We start from the raw sequence: 19962 nt of genomic DNA, 5'->3' as shown, positions 1-19962 counted from the left end.
CACTCTCTTCGCTCTTCTCTGAATCTAAATATTTTAAAGGAAATGGCTCAGACAGGAAAGGAGAGGATGTTGAGAAGACAGTAGACATAGCATCCTGCAAGAACAACCGCTCTGGTGTGTGCCAGACCCTTTCTGTAAGTTTCAGCTTCTCTAGCTCTTCCAAAGGCCATATTATCCCCATTTTAAATCCCCCAAAAATGACAGAGTAATACTTACAAGGCTATGCATTAGGTGTATATTCTGAGACTTGAACCAATGTCTGTCTGTCTTAGAAGGCCAAGGTAAATCTACTGCTTTTTATTGTTATTGTGTTAGTATTCACACACAAAGAGACACAGACACACACATACACACAGTTTCTTTCAATACACACACAAACACACATATGCATACATACATGTGTAACTATACATGTGCCTACGCACATGCTCACGAGCATACGCTTGTATACATAAAGACATACACGCACACACACCTCTCATACACATGCTCACACATGCACTCACACAATATTTAGTCATCAGAAAACTGAACAGACTATGAAGCTCTGCGTTGTTTGGAAGGCCCTGTCAAAGGTATAAGGTAATTCCTGGTGTGAAAACATTTTAAAGCTGGGAAGTGCATTATGAGTGCATGATCCCAGGGTTATTAATCAGCTCAGAGAAGGGGGGAAATGAGCCATGCGTAATTTCTGTGTTTCTTCTTTAGCTAGGTGATGATAGAGCACCTGCCCATTAATCCTTGCCTTATTAAAAACAATAAAAGCCAATCCAAGGAATACACTGGAATTGATGTACAGTTCCTGTAAATTTCCATTTGCTCAGATGTGGAATGGAAATAGCACTCTTTGGAGTCAGAATATATTCTTTATGGTAAATGTTTTAGACAGGCAATCCTGCTAGGCTCGAAACTTTAGGGCAATGTCAAATTATCAGTTCACCGCCGAGGCCTAAAGAGAAGCTTGCCCGTGAAGCCTTTTGCTGTAACGTCAATATGGTGCCATATTTGTTTCCAATGGGAAGACATTGCCTTTGTGACAACCAGTATTTCAAGAAAATAGGTCTTGGGTATGGGGAAAGCACCTTTCCCTTGGACTGCCCCCCCCCCCCCCCAGTTCTGGCATGTTCTCCGGTGGCGTAGCGCATTAACAGTGAACTTGAAGACAATCTTGAGAGTGAGCGATGATATGCGGCCCTCATTACATTGCCTTGGCACCCTGCCCATAGACAGCAGCAGCAAGAGCCTTGATTTCATTTTAAAAGGAGTTAGAAGAATGCGAAGAAGGTCACAGCCATCAATCTGTTATCGCCGTGCTAGATGGGATCTCTTTAAGGAGGAGTGCGAGGCACATCTTAAAGCCTCCAACGAGGGTTCCAATGACAGAGCTCATCTCACCGCTTTCTAATGAAAGTGTGCAGTGTCTGAGAGAGCCCACAAGCCCCGCACAACTGAAATTGCCTAAGAAAATGCTTTCGTTCTAAATCGTTCCAGCTAGAGTCAGCAAATAGTCAATATATTCAGCTAGAAACGAATATAAAAGTAAGAAACACATCTTGCCATCCGATGAGGTTTTATTACCTTCGCATCCTGACGAGTGGGTCGGTAGCTGCCCTGCCGAGGCTGAGCAGCCCCCATAAAACTGAGGCATCTGGGAGCCTGAGTCTCCCAGAAGGAACCCCTGCCATACCAGCTGGAGCCATGAGGTTTCTTGGGCGCGTGTGATGCCCTTTGTTCTATTTCTTTTGCTTTACTTTAAAGGATAAGTTAGAAAATAAGTATATAATACTTAGCATTTTAATCCTGCAACACAGGGCTTATCTCTGTGAGGTTTTATCTCTTTTAGACACACGCATGTTTTTATATAATTAAAATTCTGGTGCATTTTCAAATACGTTTTATTTTTCACTGTTAATATAAGCTTCTGAAGTTACAGAGTATGAACATTAACATTTCATAGTAGTCTTTTAATCTATCAAGTCGATATGCTACAATTAAACTATTCTCTTCCTTTTGTACATTTATGTTGACAATTTCTTCCAGTGAATATGACAATGTAATAAATTCCTTCGTAAGGACACCTTTTTAAACTTTTCTAAGATGTTTTCTTAAGCTAAATTTTTGAAGAATGGATTTAGAAGGTTAAGGGCATTTTATTGTTTATCCAATTTACCTTTATAGGTTTGTTTTTTTGATCAGTACCAAGTGAACATTCTTCTTTTATTTATATTGTTGCTGCTTTTGGAGAGTACAAACAAGTATTTAGGAATAGACATAGTATTGATCTGCCTAACCAAGTGTGATAATTGTATCAATAATGGTCCAGCAAGACAAAGAAGTCACACCATTGGTTTTTCATTCCTTCCCATCTCTAGACAGTAACTCCCCTGCCCCCAGTGTTAGAACCCAACTGGAAGTCCCGTGGCACAGCGCGTAGTTGATACTTCCTCAGAGAGTGATATCTGAATAGCGATATGGAATGTCCTCCATAGATACCTGCATTTGAATGCTCGCTCCCTGTTTTGGTCCCCAGCTGTTTTGGGAGATTGTTGAACCTTTAAGAGGGGGGCCCTTGCAAGAGTTCTAGGCCAGCCCCACGTCCACTGGAGGCCTCTTATGCTTCCTGACTGCCCTGTGATGTAACCAGCTACCTCCCTTCTCCAGCCATGCCATTGCCATCGTGACGGACTGTATTCCCTCACACTGTGAACCCAATTAAATCCTTCCTTAAGTTGGGTCACAGGGCTGGGAACATCAACTAATAACCAGAGGTCACCCTCCTGGGACACAGAGCAGAGAGAACAGTGTTAGCTGAGGGACAAGTGGCAAACAAAATCAAAACCAGTCAGGACAGTAATGCCGGTCAGTTTGTGTCCCCAGCAGCACGATAGAATCAAACACATTTATGTCATGTTTCACGGCTCTCTCAGAGAGGCTCGGAAGGTTTCAGGGGTTGCCTTCCCTTCATTATAAAAACTATGTCCCAATGAAACCACTGGAGACTCCTGAAGTGTCTCTCAGGAAGATGAGAGGAAGTCACGGGTCTGTGGGCTGTGCGCTTGCTCCCTCGCAGTCTTGTCCTCCACAGCAACTCTGGCTTTGTTCCTCAGAACAGCTCGTCCACTTCTCCAACCCTCCAGTCTGCACACTCAAGCTGTGGAGGCCCGAAGCTTCCAGTGTTGGGTACTACAACAGCTTGTCTGGGAAAGAACTCCATGGCCAGAGAGCATTCCAGAAGGTGGACGAGGGCCTCTGGGAGTTTGTGGATTTGGGGATTGGTGAGCCTAATATAAAAACAAATTCTTGATTTTTTGAGTTTTGTCTTAAGCTTGAGCACTGGGGCCTTATTTTTGTTCCTATACCTTAGGTAGGTTCAAGTCAATGTCAGGTAGAACTGCCTTTAACGTGAAGGTTCTTTCCCTCCCTCTCTCCCTTCCTTACCTTTCTTTTTCTTCTCTGGTATTGGGACCAAACCCAGGCAGAGCATTGTATATGCTAGGCAGATACTCTACACTGAGCTACAATATGAAGGTTCTTCCTAAATGATTCCAACACACTGTTTTCAGTCAACAACCCGCTGCTCACAAAGACAAGTGAAGAAAAGTTATACGGTTGTTCTAGGAACAGTGGTGAAGCATCCATTCTTCACTTGGAACATGGAAGGAAATGCTGGCAGATGGCAAAAGGACCCATGCCGTAGTGAGCAGTACTGGCTGTATTCTCATTGGACAGCAGCGTGTTTGACTGATCATCATTTAACAGGTTAACGTAATGGGTCTAATCTGGATGCCACCGGCTTTATGCCTTTGGCTGTTCGCTTCAACCTGTTCTTTTGTTGGGGTAGATTCGGGTACTAGCTCTACAGATTTTGTCCCTGAGTTCTTGTTGGCAGTAGTCAGCACACTAATAAGAATAATTAAGGTTAATACTAAGGTTTCCAAGGCAACACTCTTCTCTTACTCACAATTCAAGTTATATAATTGGTGTGCAGAGGTAAGTATACCTAAATGGTGACCTTGGCCTCTGTGTACTGACTTCAGGAAGGAAGAGGAGGGGACTTTTAAAAAACACCTTAAAAAGACCTTATGAATCTTTCTCATGGGAGTTTGGGTGACCTAGTAGTTCGTATCTGGGAATTGTCTGCATGATATTAGCCACCTGGCTCACTTGAGCTATGCTGTCTACTCTTCTCTGTGAAATGCAAGGGACGGTCTTTGCATATCTGTATGGCTTCAGAATAAAATCTCTTAGTTACTGCTTTCTTTCCTTCCTCCCTGTCTCCCTCCTCTCTCTCTCTCTCTCTCTCTCTCTCTCTTTCTCTCTCTCTCTCTCTCTTTGGATCAGCGTTTCTCTATGTAGCCCTGGCTGTCCTAGAACCAGGCTGGTCTCGAACCCAGATACTCTCCTGCCTCTGCATCCCCAGTGCTGGGATGACAGGCATGCGCCACCACTGCCCAATGCCCCTGGTTCTTTCTCTAGGGTTTAAACTCCACTTTTTGAAAATAATAGTCCCCTTTTTACTTTTCACAATACTATCTCTCTAAGAATGTGGCCGATGAAATCCGGACTCTTTGGGTACAGAACTGTAAGCTTTGTTTTTTTCTTGTTGTGGGGAGGACATAGTCTCCAGATTGTTGGCAGTGGCTATAGACTCAAGCATCTACACATGGATGGGAAACCCAGGGGGTGCGTTGGACATTCTGTGTGTAGGTCTGTTCTGCAGCAGAGGTTGTGAAACATTTCGTACATTGGCATCATATGATACTATGAACAGGTGAGCCTGTAAGAGCAGCCTGGTGTTTCCATCCAGACAACATCGTTTGTCCTTAGCAACCCACAGAAGTGGAATCCTTTCTGCTGCTTCTGAAGTTGAGTAGCAGGGCCGTTACCAGTTGTTACTAGGGCTGCTCACCAATTCCCCTGTGGAGTTCATTAGGGTGAGAGATAATCCAAATAGCAGATAGTTCATTAATCATGTCTCCCTGTCACAGAGCTGTGAGACGCAGTTTCTCTCCAGCCAGTGAACTTTCTGCTTGTTTGTGTTAGGATTATGAGAAAAAGAGCCCGGATTCCATAAGTGCAGAGAGCAGTGTCAACACTGCTCCGCCCCTCTCCTCAAACCAACCCGGCAGCCAGGTAGCAGGAACGGTAATGAAGGAATGCCCATTTAGGGCCTCTTTAGTAATTCATCCAGAGCTGACCGTGCTGGGAAGGGTTTTCTGAGAAGAAAGTTGATGTGGATTGTGATTATCGGACTTCATCTGCTAGAACCTCCAGCAGGAAGTTTGACTTTTCTAGCCCAACATACTCTTCGCATCACCTCGGGTGGGGGTGGGGGGTGTGGGGGGGCCCTACCACCGAAACCTCCTCCCTGGCAAAACCCAGGAGGGCAAACAAAGCCTTGCCTACCAGTCCCTGTGGCCACTTTACAAATTGCTAATCTCAAAGCCTGTTTGCTAGCCAAGCAAGGCCCTCCTCAGCAAAGCCTTCCTCAAACAGAATCACGCCCAGCCTGCAGTTAGGAGGAGGGGATTACTTTACGGACTTGGCTGGGGTTTCAGCTGCCAGAACGCAGTCTTCCTCTGCCTGGAAACCAGCTCTTAGCTGCAGCCCCTCCTCCTCGCTCAGGGAAGCCGCCCTGCCTTCAGGGGGCATTCAGTCTGTTAAGCCGTCCTGGGGCCTCTTTCTCAATCACAGCTTTGGAGAGACCAGCTCAAGGAAGGCTTAGGGTGGGAGGAAGTGGCAGGGTGCCCTGGTGCTGGTCCAGGTGACTGGGGCCTTGAATCCTGGGGTCTTCTGTGATCCCAGGCAGTACCCAAAGGGGACACCGCAGAGTTCTCTAAATGCGACCAGCCTCTCGGATTACAAGCTCTTCTTGCCAGATCGTTTTAGTTCAGATCAGCTTAGCAGCATGTTATAGACGTGAGTTTTGTTATTTTATAGAAACAGCTGAAAGCATCCATTTAAAATTGCCTACTCAAAAAAAAAATAAATAAATAAAATAAAATTGCCTACTCATCTCCTGCCCTTTCTACTCTTTTGCCCGACTTTCCTGCTGGGCTTGCTTTCCTCTTTCCTGAAGTATAGTCTGGAAGTCCCTTTCCTGAGCTTCCGTTGGTAGTAAAAACCAGTTTTGTTTATAAGGAACTGCATTCGTTTTCTTCTCATCTCTGAGCCATAACTTTGTTGTGTGTTTTACTAACAGCTGGGAGCCCCCTAGCTTGACCTCTGCTGTTGCCATAGAAACCCCTGGCACTCAAGTTGTCCTGGCTTCTTTTCTGTCACCGGCACTGTGTTTGGTCCTCAGCACAGGCCGGTGAGGAACACTTTCATCTCTTCTGCTTGGAAGAGGGTCTGTTCTGGGCATTTGTTTGTAGTTCGGTTTTTCATTAATTCCACAGAGTTCTCAGTCCTCCCTCCCCAACCTCTCTCCTGCATTCTCACCCCTTCTAGAACGTTTACCAGGTTGGTAGTTCTTCCTTCAGCTATCCCGAGCTAGAACGGAACTCTTGTCTTAGTTAAGGTTTCTATGCTGCGAGGAAACGCCATGACCGAAAAGCAAGTTGGGGAGGAAAGGGTTTATTTGACTTACACCTTCATATTGCTGTTCATCATTGAAGGAAGTCTGGGTAAGAACCCAACTAGGTTGGGAACCTGGAGCCAGGAGCTGATGCAGAAGTCAAGGAGGGGTGCTGCTTATTGGCTTGTTCCCCATGGCTTTATCCGTCTATATACTTATAGAACCCAGGACCACCAGCCCAAGGATGAAACCACACACCCATTGTCCAGTGTACTGCAACAAGATACACTGCAGAAGGCTGTTTTTTTGGTTCGTTGCTCACGTGGTGAAGGCGTGTCAGTGAGGAACCCATCCCTTACCTTTGTTTGAGGCCCACTCTAGTTAGTCTAGTTGCTGTTCTGATCCCCCTGATTGTAAACCACATGAGAAAAACACAAGCCACCTGTCTCAGCAGGGGAGCGAGGCTGCACTCACCTGGGTATCTTGTCTCTTCAGTATCTTCAGTAGCAAACAGTTGCTGATTGGTTGCTCAGTGCTGCTGGGTGGGTGAATAGCAAAGGGAAGATGGAATTTGGGTGTCAGATGCCTGCTTTCTAGAACTCTACACAGTGGGTATATTTCAGAGCCAAAGAGGGCCTCTGATGATGGTTTACTGGAGACGTGGAAGGCAAGAATGAGCAAATGCAGGCATTTGGAAGGATTTCTGAAAAAGCCGTCTTCTTTAGCTTTCTAAGACCATAATAAGAAAAGGAGCAGGGAGATAATTTTTAAATTCCCAAGAGCTATAGTAACTCTTAAAGTATAGACAACATTTAAAAACATGATGAGGGCCAGTGAGATGGCTCAGGGGTAAAGGCACCTGCCGTCAGCGACCTGAGTTTGACACCCGGAGCCCACACGGCACAAAGCGAGGCCTAACTCCTGCAAGTCCTCTGACACCACATGTGTGTCACTGTATGTACATGTAAACACACACAGTAGATTTTATAGACAATTGAAATTAATATTATACAAACTGTAGCCATAAGGATCTCCCTGATATGATACAGAGAGACTAGGACGAGTGGCCTGGGTGCCTTCTGCTTCCTTCAGAGACTCTCCCCTCATGCTCTCTCCAAACCTCTTTGAGAAGCATGTAGTGAACACCCTCATGCACGCTCTCTCCAAACCTCTTTGAGAAGCATGTAGTGAACACCCTCCTGCACATGGACAGCAGGCTGCCGGGTTCCTGCTCTGCTTTCTAACTGCAGCTCATCTTTGAGGCAGTGCTAGGCAGCTCCTGTGCAGCCAGCAAGCCTATCTACTGGGTGGGAGAGGCTGCTGTTGAGGACTTAGTGCCTTTTGGAGTCAGGGACCTCTCCTGGGATGCCGGCAGCATCTCCATCCAGCGGTGCTTATCATGGCCAGACGCACTCTGTCCAGCTTTCTTCATGGAGCTTGGTTTCCAGACCTGAAACCTTTCACAGGTGTGTTCCTTGATGCTGATAGGTAAGTCATAAGACCGTGATAGATAGAAAAATGCTACTCCGTGAAAACGGACTTATCTCTAACGCGTTGATCCTCCAGCTTAGCCATCTGGTTCTGAGTCCCAGCTCCTTCCCCTTCCTTCTGATGGCGCAGCTGATGGGAAGCCACATGCCTGCTGCTGTGGCCCAGCACCATAAGAGCGCATCTTGCGATATTTGGCTAGTCTGGGAAAGTATTAGAAATCAAAGATTCAGCATGTAGTTTCAAGTGAACATGACTGGCTTTCACATCCCACAAAGCTGAAGATTAGTAAATGGAGCTCTAGTTAGGCAAGACCCCTCTGTTTAAGTTTCTTCATTTTGTCTATTGCCAACTCAGGGCGGGGTGGGAGGTTGGAGCTCTGAATATCGGCTGTAGAATGGGGCCAGAGTCCTGCCTGCCTGACGGGCTTTGGTGTCCAGGATAGAAGGAGAAAGAGTAAAGGAGATGGGAACCCCGTCTGGAGGGGCTAGGGTGTTGAATACCAACACTGTCTCGGACTTTGTTAACAACTTTCTGTTTTGTGTAATAAATGGCCTTCTTGTTTTGTGTCTTTTTGCTTCCCTACACTCTTGCTCGTGTGCCAGGCTGTGGCCTTTGTTCAGCATCTTGTGCTCTGCTGGCACTCTGCTTAGACAGAGGGGCTGTCCCACCTTTCCCCAAGTGCTGCCGCCCCCCCAGAGGCCACTTGGCCAGGAAGCCACTCTCGCCTCTGCTGAGCAGGACCCAGTGGAAGCCGCTCTTGCCTCTGCTGGTCTTGCTTTTTTCTTAGATTTCTGGAACATAGCCAAAGATGTTGTTTTACCGCTGAGCCTTTGCTGAAGTCAGTGATTGTCCCCCAGGTCCCAGTAAAAATATGGCGTATTCCCAGGTGAATTGTGTGACATTGCTCTGGAGAGAAGTGTGACTTTAAATGCTCGGTCAAGGGAAGGAGAAGGGGAAATGGCACTATTGGAATTTGGACATTAGGATAGTTTGGTCTTTGTCTCATAGCTATACCACATTTTAAGCAAACATTCATGGAATAAATTAACATCTAGATATAAATTCAAGATTTTTGTTCAAAAACAAAGGTTTCTACATCCCAAAGTAGTATCTGGCCTGGTCTAGTTGACTCAGGGCTGAGCAGGTGGTTAGGAAGGGGAGTACCCACATCCTCCTCCCTGTGTGGCCTTCACTGACCATTTCCACCTGTGCCATGTATGTCCTGGCTGGTCCTTCTTGCTGGGGACTACAATGTACAGAATCTGTGTGTCGTTGTACTTGGCCTTTGAGTCTGAAAGGCTGTCATGCCTAAGGACCTCTTCAACAACTCGTCCCCGGCCTTAAACCTCCTCTTAAAAGCCTTTTATCCCAAATGTCTACAACATCCATCATAATGATACCTTCCTGTGCCTGCCTGCTTAGATAGGCCACACTTCTGCCTGCCGTTGGCAGCCCTCCTGGACTTGCGCTAATCACGTGGGCGTTGTGAGCCTTAAGTCCACAGGTGAGTGCAGAGAAGCTATCGTGATTGAACAGCAAATCCTCACCACACGAGTGATTCTTGCTTCTGGAGAATGTGTTAAACGGCTCCGCTCCGCAGTTTTATTAATTGCGAGGATGCTGCTTCTGATGTCGGTTAAAAGCCGTGGTTTGGGTAACTTCTCCTAACCATATCAACTTCTCATGGGAGAAGGTTCAACAGAAAGCTGTGCTTAGTTAGAATGTTTCTACGAGGAGGCTGTGCTTGATCTAATCTGCCATCCTGAATTCATTTCATCTCATGAGCTTTTACGTTTCAGCTCTCTTAGCGCTGTTAACATGAAATGCTTCAGAAGCTTAGAGTCCTAATCCTGTGGCTATGCTCGGTGAAGATAGGCGGTGATTTCTCATTTTATTTTATTTCATCACGGGTCACTAATGGGTCTAAATAACCTCCTTGGCTGTACCGGCAGGACCCAGCGAGAAGAGAAGAGCCAGGAAAGAGGGGGAAAGAAAATGAAAGGACTCCCGAGGATGTGAGAAAGAACAAAGCAGGGAAGAGAAAGGGAGAGAGAGACATGTTGGCTGCTGATTGCTTCAGGCCTGCGTGTCTGCTGCATAATAAGCCTGGAATTAGAGAGACCATGGTCAGATCCTCAAAAGAAAGTACACGGGGGTCTGTGTGGCCAGGGCTGCTGCTTTCTTTAGTTTGATGATCAAAGGATGGGAAGGTTGTCAAGACCCAGGGTGACCAGACAGCTGGAAATGCCTGGGCCTTAATATCCAGGTGTGCACGTGAGGTGCCTCCCCACTGAGAGCTCATGGGTGGAGGCTTACACCCCCAGTGTACCCCAGAGCTGGAACCTTGAGAAGAGGTTGGATCATGAGGGTCAGGGTGGAGGCTTATACCCCCAGTGTACCCCAGAGCTGGAACCTTGGGAACAGGTTGGATCATGAGGGTCAGGGTGCAGGCTTATACCCCCAGTGTACCCCAGAGCTGAAACCTTGGGAACAGGTTGGATCATGAGGGTCAGGGTGGAGGCTTATACCCCCAGTGTACCCCAGAGCTGGAACCTTGGGAACAGGTTGGATCATGAGGGTCAGGGTGGAGGCTTATACCCCCAGTGTATCCCAGAGCTTGAACCTTGGGAACAGGTTGGATCATGAGGGTCAGGGTGGAGGCTTATACCCCCAGTGTACCCCAGAGCTGGAACCTTGGGAACAGGTTGGATCATGAGGGTCACTCCTCTTGAATGGGTTGCACCGTTGGCCTCATAGCTTAATACAAATGTTTTGGGGGATAAGCTTTGTTATGAAGTTTATCCCCCCACCCATCCCTCCCTTTTTTCACTTCCCCTCCCCTTTCCCTATCTTTCCCCATCTTTCTCTCTGTCTTCCCTTCCTGGCCAGCGTCGACTCTGCCATGTGTTGTTACCCAATAAGCTTCTGCTTCATGATGGATCTAAAAGCAATGGGGAGTTAGCACAGCCCAGTCTACTATGGACTGAATCCTCAAGCAGAGCTTTTCTCTGTGAAGTTGATTTCTCTCAGGCACTTTGCCAGAGGTGGAAAGCTGACACACTCACTCACGTTGATCTCTTCTGTGAGCGGAAGAGTCACATGGAAAATTTCTTAGCAGGGACATGTGATCAGCAAAGTCGTCATAAGAAAATAAGAATGAGAGACCAGAAAGAACTGATAATGAAAAATGATTCTTCCAGAGAGAGAAATGGCTCTGAAATATATACAAAACCACAGGGCCTTTGGGGATTTGCCACTCTTAGATAGTTTAGTCTCATCTCTGTGCCTTTTGTATAAGGAAACTGAAACCAGGAAAGTGGAAATGGTGGAGCCCAAAGTTGTGGGTACAGCTGTGCAGTCAGTGTGGGTACAGCTGTGCCGTCATTGTGGGTACAGCTGTGCAGTCAGTGTGGGTACAGCTGTGCAGTCAGTGTGGGTACAGCCGTGCAGTCAGTGTGGGTACAGACAGCTGTGCAGTCAGTGTGGGTATAGCTGTGCCGTCAGTATGGGTACAGCTGTGCAGTCAGTGTGGGTACAGACAGCTGTGCAGTCAGCGTGGGTACAGCTGTGCAGTCAGTGTGGGTACAGACAGCTGTGCAGTCAGTGCATTTACAGACAGCTGTGCCATCAGTGTGGGTACAGACAGCTGTGCAGTCAGTGTGGGTACAGACAGCTGTGCAGTCAGTGTGGGTACAGCTGTGCCGTCAGTGTGGGCACAGCTGTGCAGTCAGTGTGGGTACAGCTGCCTCTGTGGGTCCTCTTCACATTGTTACATAGACAAATCAGGACAGATGAGAGTTCAGTTAACTGTCATTATAAAGAGCCAGTCCTAGGATGAAGGTGGGTTTTCGTGGTGTTGAAAGCTTCAGCTTTCCAGGCTGTGCCTGACACCGGTGTGTGGCAAGCAGAGGCGACATTCTGCAGCCTGTGCAGCCTGTTCAAAGGGCTGGTGTGGGGTAGGGCTCACTTCCTGTATGCCATGATTCAGTTCCTACTTGGGACAAAGAGAAGGGGTTTAGCAAAGGTACCTGGGTGTCTAAGAAGTGGAGCATGGTTCTGAAGGGATTGGATGCAACCCAGCTACCCCAAAATCTGGCTGATGCCAGTGGGTGCTGGGCGAAGCCCATACTTTGGCCATCTTTCCTTTGCTGCAGATGGAAATGAACTCGTTGCCAGCTGCATATTGACAGGAGAAAGGCTTCGAACCCTATCAGAGTTGCTTGGTCAGGAGAGTTACTGCTGAAGCACAAAGGCAGCTTGTTTCCCTCTTACAGAAGAGCCGTTCGTTAGCTGCGCTTGGCCCTGCCCCATTAAATTAGCCTTGCGTTCTCAGTAGCTTGTTGAAGGAATTGCTGGAGCTCTGCTTCATTGCTCCTTGGCAGGCAGTTTAGTGGAAGACTTTGTTAGCAAGCGCCAAGATACAATACTGAGACTTACAATTAAGCCGGCTCAAAGCCAAAGGCTTTTGCAGACAAATGCTTTTTTATTTATTGACTTATTTAAAATTTATTTTTCGGTGATGTGTTCTGTTGTAGTGGCAGACTGAAAATGATGACAGGTCTGGAGTTGCAATGTTTGTTTAATCCCTTTTCCAGTTCTCTTTTACTGGGTTCTGGAATCCCAGTGACACTGGGTGATCCTGACTCCCAATTTCTGTGAATATTGGAATAGTTTTTTCTTTAGTCAGATTTAGCAAAATCTGGAGAGTCTGACAGACTTATATCCAGGAAACAGAGTGATTTTGACTATTGATTAAACTGGGACTGTGAAGTCCACTTGAAGAGGTGTGATTGATATGTATGCAGTGTGGTTAATGATTGTGGCTTGCCTGAGTCCCATGCCCCAACCACAAAGGGAGTCAGTGCATCCAGTAGGCATCTCTCTCATTTTGAAATCTTAAGTAGAAACTGTAGCTGATACGTCCTCCTAGTGGGAAACTCCCAAATAATGAGCTTGGAAGCCCGCAAAGTGTCAGAAGTCGGCATATATTAACCAGTTAGCCAAGTACAGATGTAGGACTGTTGTTGACAAGGTTTCTCGAGACGTCTTCTTAGGTTGGCCTTGGCCTTCTGCAGGGAACTACTCTTTGCAAGAATCTGGGCGAGCAGGAAGTCAGAAAAACATTCTTTCCACCTTCGGTGTGTTTTAGTTACTGTGTAGAGACCCACAGATTGGATGTGAGTGAGGACTGGAAAAATTCATCTGTCAAATGTTCGCTAAATGCCTATTTGGTGCCAACTACTGGAGACAAGGTCGTGAACTAAACATAGCCCTGCTCTCAGGGCACTGTTCTGGGTGAAGGGAACGGGTAAATGATTGCTGGTGATAAGGATGTGCAATGCAAAAAGAAGTGTGTGTGTGTGTGTGTGTGTGTGTGTGTGTGTGTGTGTGTTGGGGGGGGGCTACAAGGATGGAGGAAAGAGCAAAACCAGTGAGCTGGGGAAGGATCAGGAGTTACCATCTTATACAAATGTGACCAGGAAAGGCCTTTCTGACAGGTGGCTTTTGAGCCCAGAGTCCTGAGGACATCAGCTGAGAAGGCAGGCCAGGGATTATCGAAAGGACATGACCAGCCCATTTCTGTAACTCTTCCCTAACTCTCCATCCATTTCCTTGCTAATTCTGATTGAGAAGTGGGACGTTGTCTTTTCTCATAGCTTTATGAAGTCACCACTATTCAGTAAGACTCTTGGGTGGAATGGATTTTATTTAAGCAGTTGTTAAGCACCAAATTCATGATATTCTGCATTATTCTGGCATCTTAGAAAGTCACAAAAGAGGACTCCAACTTCCCAAACTTTTTATCGCTTTCAAGGTATTTGTAGGCACAGAGAATCATTCCTTGGGGATGGGATGCTTGCTCAAATGTAGAGTTGCTTTACTGCCTCTTGCCTCTACTCTGTAGATCACTAGAGAGTTCTCATTTGAAGTAAAAGCAGTTTTTCTCAGGGATAGATTTGAATCAATGATATAACTTGAAATTATGCCAGCAACCCCATTCTCGAACAGCATATGATACGGCAGAGGGAAAAGCTGGTATAGGAGCTAGCAAAGGAATGCTTTGACTCCACCTTAGCCACATCTGGAAGAAAGCCAGGATCTGGAAGCCACATAGCCAGTCTGGGTTGTCAATCACCATCTCCAGGCCCAGAAATGCTCTGTAGAAACCTTTGCAGTTGGTATGTTAGCTTCATTGGTATTCCAACAGACATAGTTAAGAGTATGCAAAATGGAGCCGAAAAGATGAGTCAGCAGTTCTGAGCACTGGCTGCTCTTCCAGAGGTCCTGAGTTCATATTCTCAGCACCCACACGACAGCTCACAACTGCCTATAACTGCAGCCCCATGGGATCCCATGCCCTCTTTTGTGCACAGACAAAACACCCATAGGCATAAATAAATCTAAAAAGAAATAAAGAATGTACTAAACTAATATAATACCTTCATGTTTAAACCAAATTTATTTTGGAATCACCCGAAATATTCACAGTAACCAGCAACTATTTAAAAATTACTTCTGGTTATGTCTGATTTTCCCAGAATCCTTGTTGAATGAAATGAGGACATGGCCACCTAAGGTATGGTTGAGAATCAGGTTCTTATTATAGGATAGAGGGAGAATACAGCCAGGGGCATCTGGAAGAGTCAGAGCAGGAGAGAAAGTAGTAGATTAAACATAACATAGGCTGAACTGGACCATGTGTCTGTGTTGGGGGGAGGCGAGAGAGGAGGAAAAGAGAGAGAGAAGAGGAGGGAGGGCCAAGAGAGGGGACCAGGAGGGCAAAGAAAACCAAAAGGATCAAGAGAAAAGAGGGCAAAAGAGAGCAGGTAGCTAAAACGGCGAGGTTATATAGGTCAGAAGCTGGAAGAAGGGACGGGAAGTCCATGGGCTGGAGAGGCTTAAAGTAGAGGGTAGGATATGAAGAACTGAGAGGAACCAGATGCCAGCACTGGACTCTAACAGGTAGCTGCTGAGAGCCTAGAGTTCAGCATGTGCTTTGGTTTGCTAATAGGCATCACAGTTAGCCTTTTGTCCTGAGTTTCTTTTGGACTTGACCCTTATAATGCCTGATACTTGCTGTTATTTTTTTTTTATTTTAAAAGTTTTATTTGGGTTGGAAAGTTATTACTTTATGAGTTTTGTGTGTATATTCAAATATGTGCACATGAATACACATGTATTTTTCAAACTTTTTATGGGGGTTTAAAATTTTTATTTTTTAATTTTCAGAATGGGTGTTTTTGTGTTATCTAGGCTAGTCTCTAAAACTGGGTCTAAACTTTTCTATTCAGTCTCCCAAGTAGCTGGGACTGCAGGTGCATGCCCGCACACCCAGCTAGAGGGATTGCGGGTGCATGCCACCATATCCAGTTAGAAGGACTGCGGGTGCATGCCAGCACACCCAGCTAGAGGGACTGCAGGTGCATGCCACCACACCCAGCTAGAGGGACTGCGGGTGTATGCCAGCACACCCAGCTAAAGGGACTGTGGATGTTGCTTTAAAGGGTTCCTGTCTTTTTTGTTTCCTGTGTTTCCTCTCCAGGCCAGGCTGGATGAGATGCTGCTCTTCTGGGCTTCTAGAGAATTCTATGCATCTCAATTTCAGTAATGACCAGCTGTAGACTCAGTGTCTTTTCCTGGCTTCTTTGAAGGCCTGCACTGTGTCTTTAAGCCCTAAGTTATCCACACCTTGCATGGTGTTTAACCTGAAACAGGGATCCCATGTATGGTTGTTGATTTCACAGATGAATAAATGAGTTACTAAGACTCATGTCTGATGCGGAGCTTTCTGGTAAGCCAAGCAAAACGAAAATTATATTGGCTTCACAGGTTTCCTTAAGCCTGTAAATCTCAGCAGAACATTGCTTCAGATGACACAGTTGTTTCCCACTCCTGGCACTAAGCTCCTGACAGCCTGTGATGACCAGACATCATACAAGGATATTGGGTTTCCTAGAAAACACAGTTTTCAATACATCCTAAGTGACTTTGCCTCAACCAAGTGAAAGAATCGCCATGGCCATTGGAAGAACCTGAGAGCAGGAGGCCAGCTCCAGCATCAGGAAATTGGGGTTCTTGTTAGCTTCCCAGTGCATTCACCATTGGAACTTCCCTCTCCCAGAGGGCAGTGAGCCTGGAAGCCAGCTTATTTATGCTGCTGTATTTTATCTCTCTGTTTTCAACCATCTGATAGATATTCTACTGAGAATTTTGGCTGTGCTCACTCTCAGGCTGTGGCATTAAGTGAAATGTGGGTATTAAGGAAAAGCATCAGCAGAAACAAATGGCAAGGGGGGTGTATGCGTTCAGAACTTGCAGGATGCTTAACAGGGCATGCCTTCCCGGGGCTGTTCAGAGGAGTCTGTCTTGGATGACTTAGGCTGTATGGGAAAGTGATAGTTTTGTGGAGACAAATGGGAACACAGGTGAGGGGAAGCTAATACACTCTGTTTCCTTAACAGTGGTCCCGAAGCAGCTTCATCTATGAGGAAGTAGTTGCTAAGAAACACAAAGCATCCGTACAGAGGGCCAGAAGATTAATTGAGTTCTGCTTGTGTGGCAAGGCACAGAAAGAGGAGAGGGGAAAATTAAAAGTCCTTTGATCTAGCACAAACCGTTCCTCGCTGAAATTTTTTTTGATGTATATATTTTCTTTTAAATTGTATAATAAGATACAAGACAAAGACAGCTGGTGGTTAAATGCTCAGAATCAGCAATGTGGGGAGAGAAGTGAATACTTCTGACATCTTGTAAAAAGTTTAGTATTTTGTTTTGTTCTTGAACTCTTTTTAAATGTTTTTTATTATTTATTTTATTTTATGTGTGTGTTTTGCTTGCACTTAGGTTTGTGTGCTGTATTCATGTCTGCTGCCCATGGAGGTTAGGAGAGGCCATTGAATTCCCTGGACCTGGAGTTACAGAGGGTTGTGAGCCACCATGTGGGTGCTGAGAGCCAAACCTGGGTTCTCTGCAGGAACAGCAAGTGCTCCTAACTGTTAAGCCCCAGCCCTTTAACTCTTATGGGGATCCTGAGAGTCAGTGGTATCTGGATTGTCAGGTTAAATTCACTGTTGGTTCCTGAAGCTAGCGTATGCTATCAAAGCCAGAGTCCCCAGAGTCCCAGCGCACACTCTGGAGTCACTGCCTTATCTTTAAACAACTCCAGTGCTTCCCGCTTGATCAGTAGGCACTTGAAGAAGCCCAGGTCTCTTTGTAAAGTGTTTCTTTAAGGCAATCTGGCATTATCTAGATGTAGGAAAATGTATAGCTGCCAAATAGGTTTGTCTATATTTCAAAAATGAGTAGCCATTTTGGGATTTATCAATTAAAATTTTGTTTTAGGAAAAAATAATCCAGGTAGTGGGGTGACCTTTAATCTCCCAGCACTCGGGAGGCAGAGGCAGGCAGGCAGATCTCAGAGTTCGAGACCAGTCTAGTCTACAGAGTGAGTTTCAGTCAATCAAGGCTATACAGAGAAACTCATGTCTCAAAAAATAACACACACAAAATGTTTTCCGGCTGGAGCGATGGCTCAGTGGTTAAGAGCACTTGTACACGGGCAGAGGACCCAGGTTCAGTTCCCAGCACCCACAGGGTCACCCACAACGCCAGTTCCAGAAACCTGATGTCCTCTTCTGACCCCTGAGGGCACCAAGCCAGGCAAACATTCAGAGCAAACATTCCTACATGTAAAATGAATGAATAAATCTAAAAAAAATGTTTTAAAATATTGTATTTAGATAATAAACTCAAGAAGGATATGGATTTGGCATGTCTTATGTAACTCGTGTACCTCATACCCAGTTCTGCAAAGCAGATGTTCAGTAAACATCTGTGTATTCAAGAGCAACATTATAGTCTTTTGAAGCTGGGGTGGTGGCACATACCTTTAGTCCCAGGACTTGGGAGGCAGAGGCAGGGAGATCTTTGTGAATCTGAGGCAAGCTTGGTCTACATTGGAGAGTTCCAGACCAGCCAGAAATACACAGTGAGACCCTGTCTAAAATAAGTAAACAAATAAGCCATGGTTCAATTAACAACAGTTCTGTGAACAGATACTCAGATTATTTTTATTTTTCCATACGTAGCACAAAAGATTCCCCATATGTTTATCTTTATACTTTATGAAGAACTGTTCTATTATTTTGCTAAAACACATGGCAAGGACTTGCTGAGTCAAAGAAACGCACATTTAAATTTTAAAACCTCTCTCTGGGGCACTGCCTTATGAGATTGCTGTTGAACTTCATCTTGGCTGACGCAGGAACCAGTCATTTCACCCTTTATAAGCTGCCATTAAATTCCCAAACTCAGAAGGCTGCTTGTTTTTTCCGAGTTTCTTTATCCTGCTTAGACCCTAGCACAGGATAGGGCAGTGTTGTGCTTCCTGGGTATAGAATGTGTGTGTGATGTTATTCACTGGAGTGTGTGTGCGTGCGTGCGTGCGTGCGTGCACCATGTGTCCACGAGCCCAAGACTGTCAGAGATGGGGTTGGATCCTCTGGAACTAGAGTTACAGGAAGTTGTGAGTTTCGGAGTGGACACCTGCTTCTGTGCAAGACCAGTTAGCATTCTTCACTGCCCGGTCATAGCTCCAGCTTCAGAATTAGCTTTTTGACACTTAAACCATACACTCTCTGCTATTCTTTGCAGGCGTTTGAATGTGTAGACTATGACTCTCGTGTCTACAAGGGAAAATAAGTCTAGAACTAGACATGGTTAGCAGGTGGTACCTGACCTCTTGCGGAGAAACCACACATGTGTTTCTAAGCCCAATTTAAAATTTGGGAATTCATCACCACTTCAGCCGCTGGTCCTGTTCTTGCCCCTGTCAGCTAATGGGAGTAAGTATCGAGTTCCTACAGCACAACCATAAAGGCTGCCAAGGATGTCACAGACCTTCATATTTGCCATATAAGTAGGTATGGTTAGTGTCCTGATTGGTTTTTGTCAATTTGACACAAATCTAGACATATCTAGGAAGAGGGAATCTTTATTGAGAAAATTTCTCCATCAAGATTGGCCTAAAGGCACATTTATTGGGCATTTTTTGATTAATATTTGATGTGGAAGGGCCCAGTCTCACCACCTATGGGTTGGTGGTCCTGAGTTGTATAAGACACAGGCTAAGCAAGCCATGAGGAGCAAGCTAATAGACAGGGTTCCTCCATGACCTCTGTTTCAGTTCCTGCCTCCAGGTCCCTACCTTGAGCTCCTGCCCTGACTCCCCTCAGCGGACCCGAGGTCTGTAAGCTGCAATAAACCCTTTTCTCCCTAAGTTTTTGGTCAAGATCTTTATCACAGCTGCAGAAACCGATCTAAGAGAGAAATTGGCGCCAGATTTGTGGGATATTGTTGTGACTGACCTGATCATGTTTTGGGGAGGATCGTGGAAGGACTTTGGAACTTTGCCTTAGAAAAGCCAAGTGTTCAGAGCTTAATAAGCTACTGTGGGAACTTAGAAGGTAACATTGACAACAGTACAGGCCAGGCTTCCTAAGTGTCAGAGGGAAGTTTGAGAATCACTTCAAGACTCCATGGGGACTGTTTGATACTTTGAATTAAGAATCTGTGGCTCTGGTCAGCTGGGGCTAAGGAATCACTTGTGATTAACAAGAGACCAGAACCAGTAAAGCGAAATTGTTGTTTGCTGGGACAGTTGATACTGATCAGCTTAGACAAAATCTTCTGTGACTCAGAAGAGAACAACATCTAGGAAGTGTTTCCTCAGGGTCAGCACACAGCAGCTATGGTTCAGAGGGAGTCAAGACTGTACCTCTTGCTGGCAGCTGGACTTGGTAATATGTATGATTTTTCCCAGGTGGTACTGGTTTGGAAGGCATGAGGCGTCAGGGAAAGCAGCCTAGGCTTGGCACAGTAAGAGGGCAAGAGAAACCATTGGCGAAGGTACAGCCTTGATCCCCAGAATTAAAGGAGTCATGGAGAGAAGTTTA

The 19962-nt window shown here is 45.8% G+C and overlaps 1 protein-coding gene across 5 annotated transcripts in view; it reads left to right on the top strand.

Annotated features, from left to right (window-relative positions):
• Positions 1-19962, top strand: part of Lypd6b (LY6/PLAUR domain containing 6B) — a 166870-nt gene that overhangs the window by 67270 nt on the left and 79638 nt on the right. Inside the window, exon 1 of one of the 5 annotated variants that reach the window (XM_057755317.1) lies at positions 122-134. The exons of the other annotated variants lie outside the window; for them this stretch is intronic. The gene's annotated coding sequence lies outside the window, so the exon portion shown is untranslated. Of the gene's footprint in view, positions 1-121; positions 135-19962 lie in introns of those variants that run through there. 5 annotated transcript variants of the gene reach the window in all.

This window comes from Chionomys nivalis, chromosome 22 (assembly GCF_950005125.1).
Source record: "Chionomys nivalis chromosome 22, mChiNiv1.1, whole genome shotgun sequence".
Classification (NCBI taxonomy): Eukaryota; Metazoa; Chordata; class Mammalia; order Rodentia; family Cricetidae; genus Chionomys; species Chionomys nivalis.
This window is presented reverse-complemented; position numbering and strand designations above follow the sequence as displayed.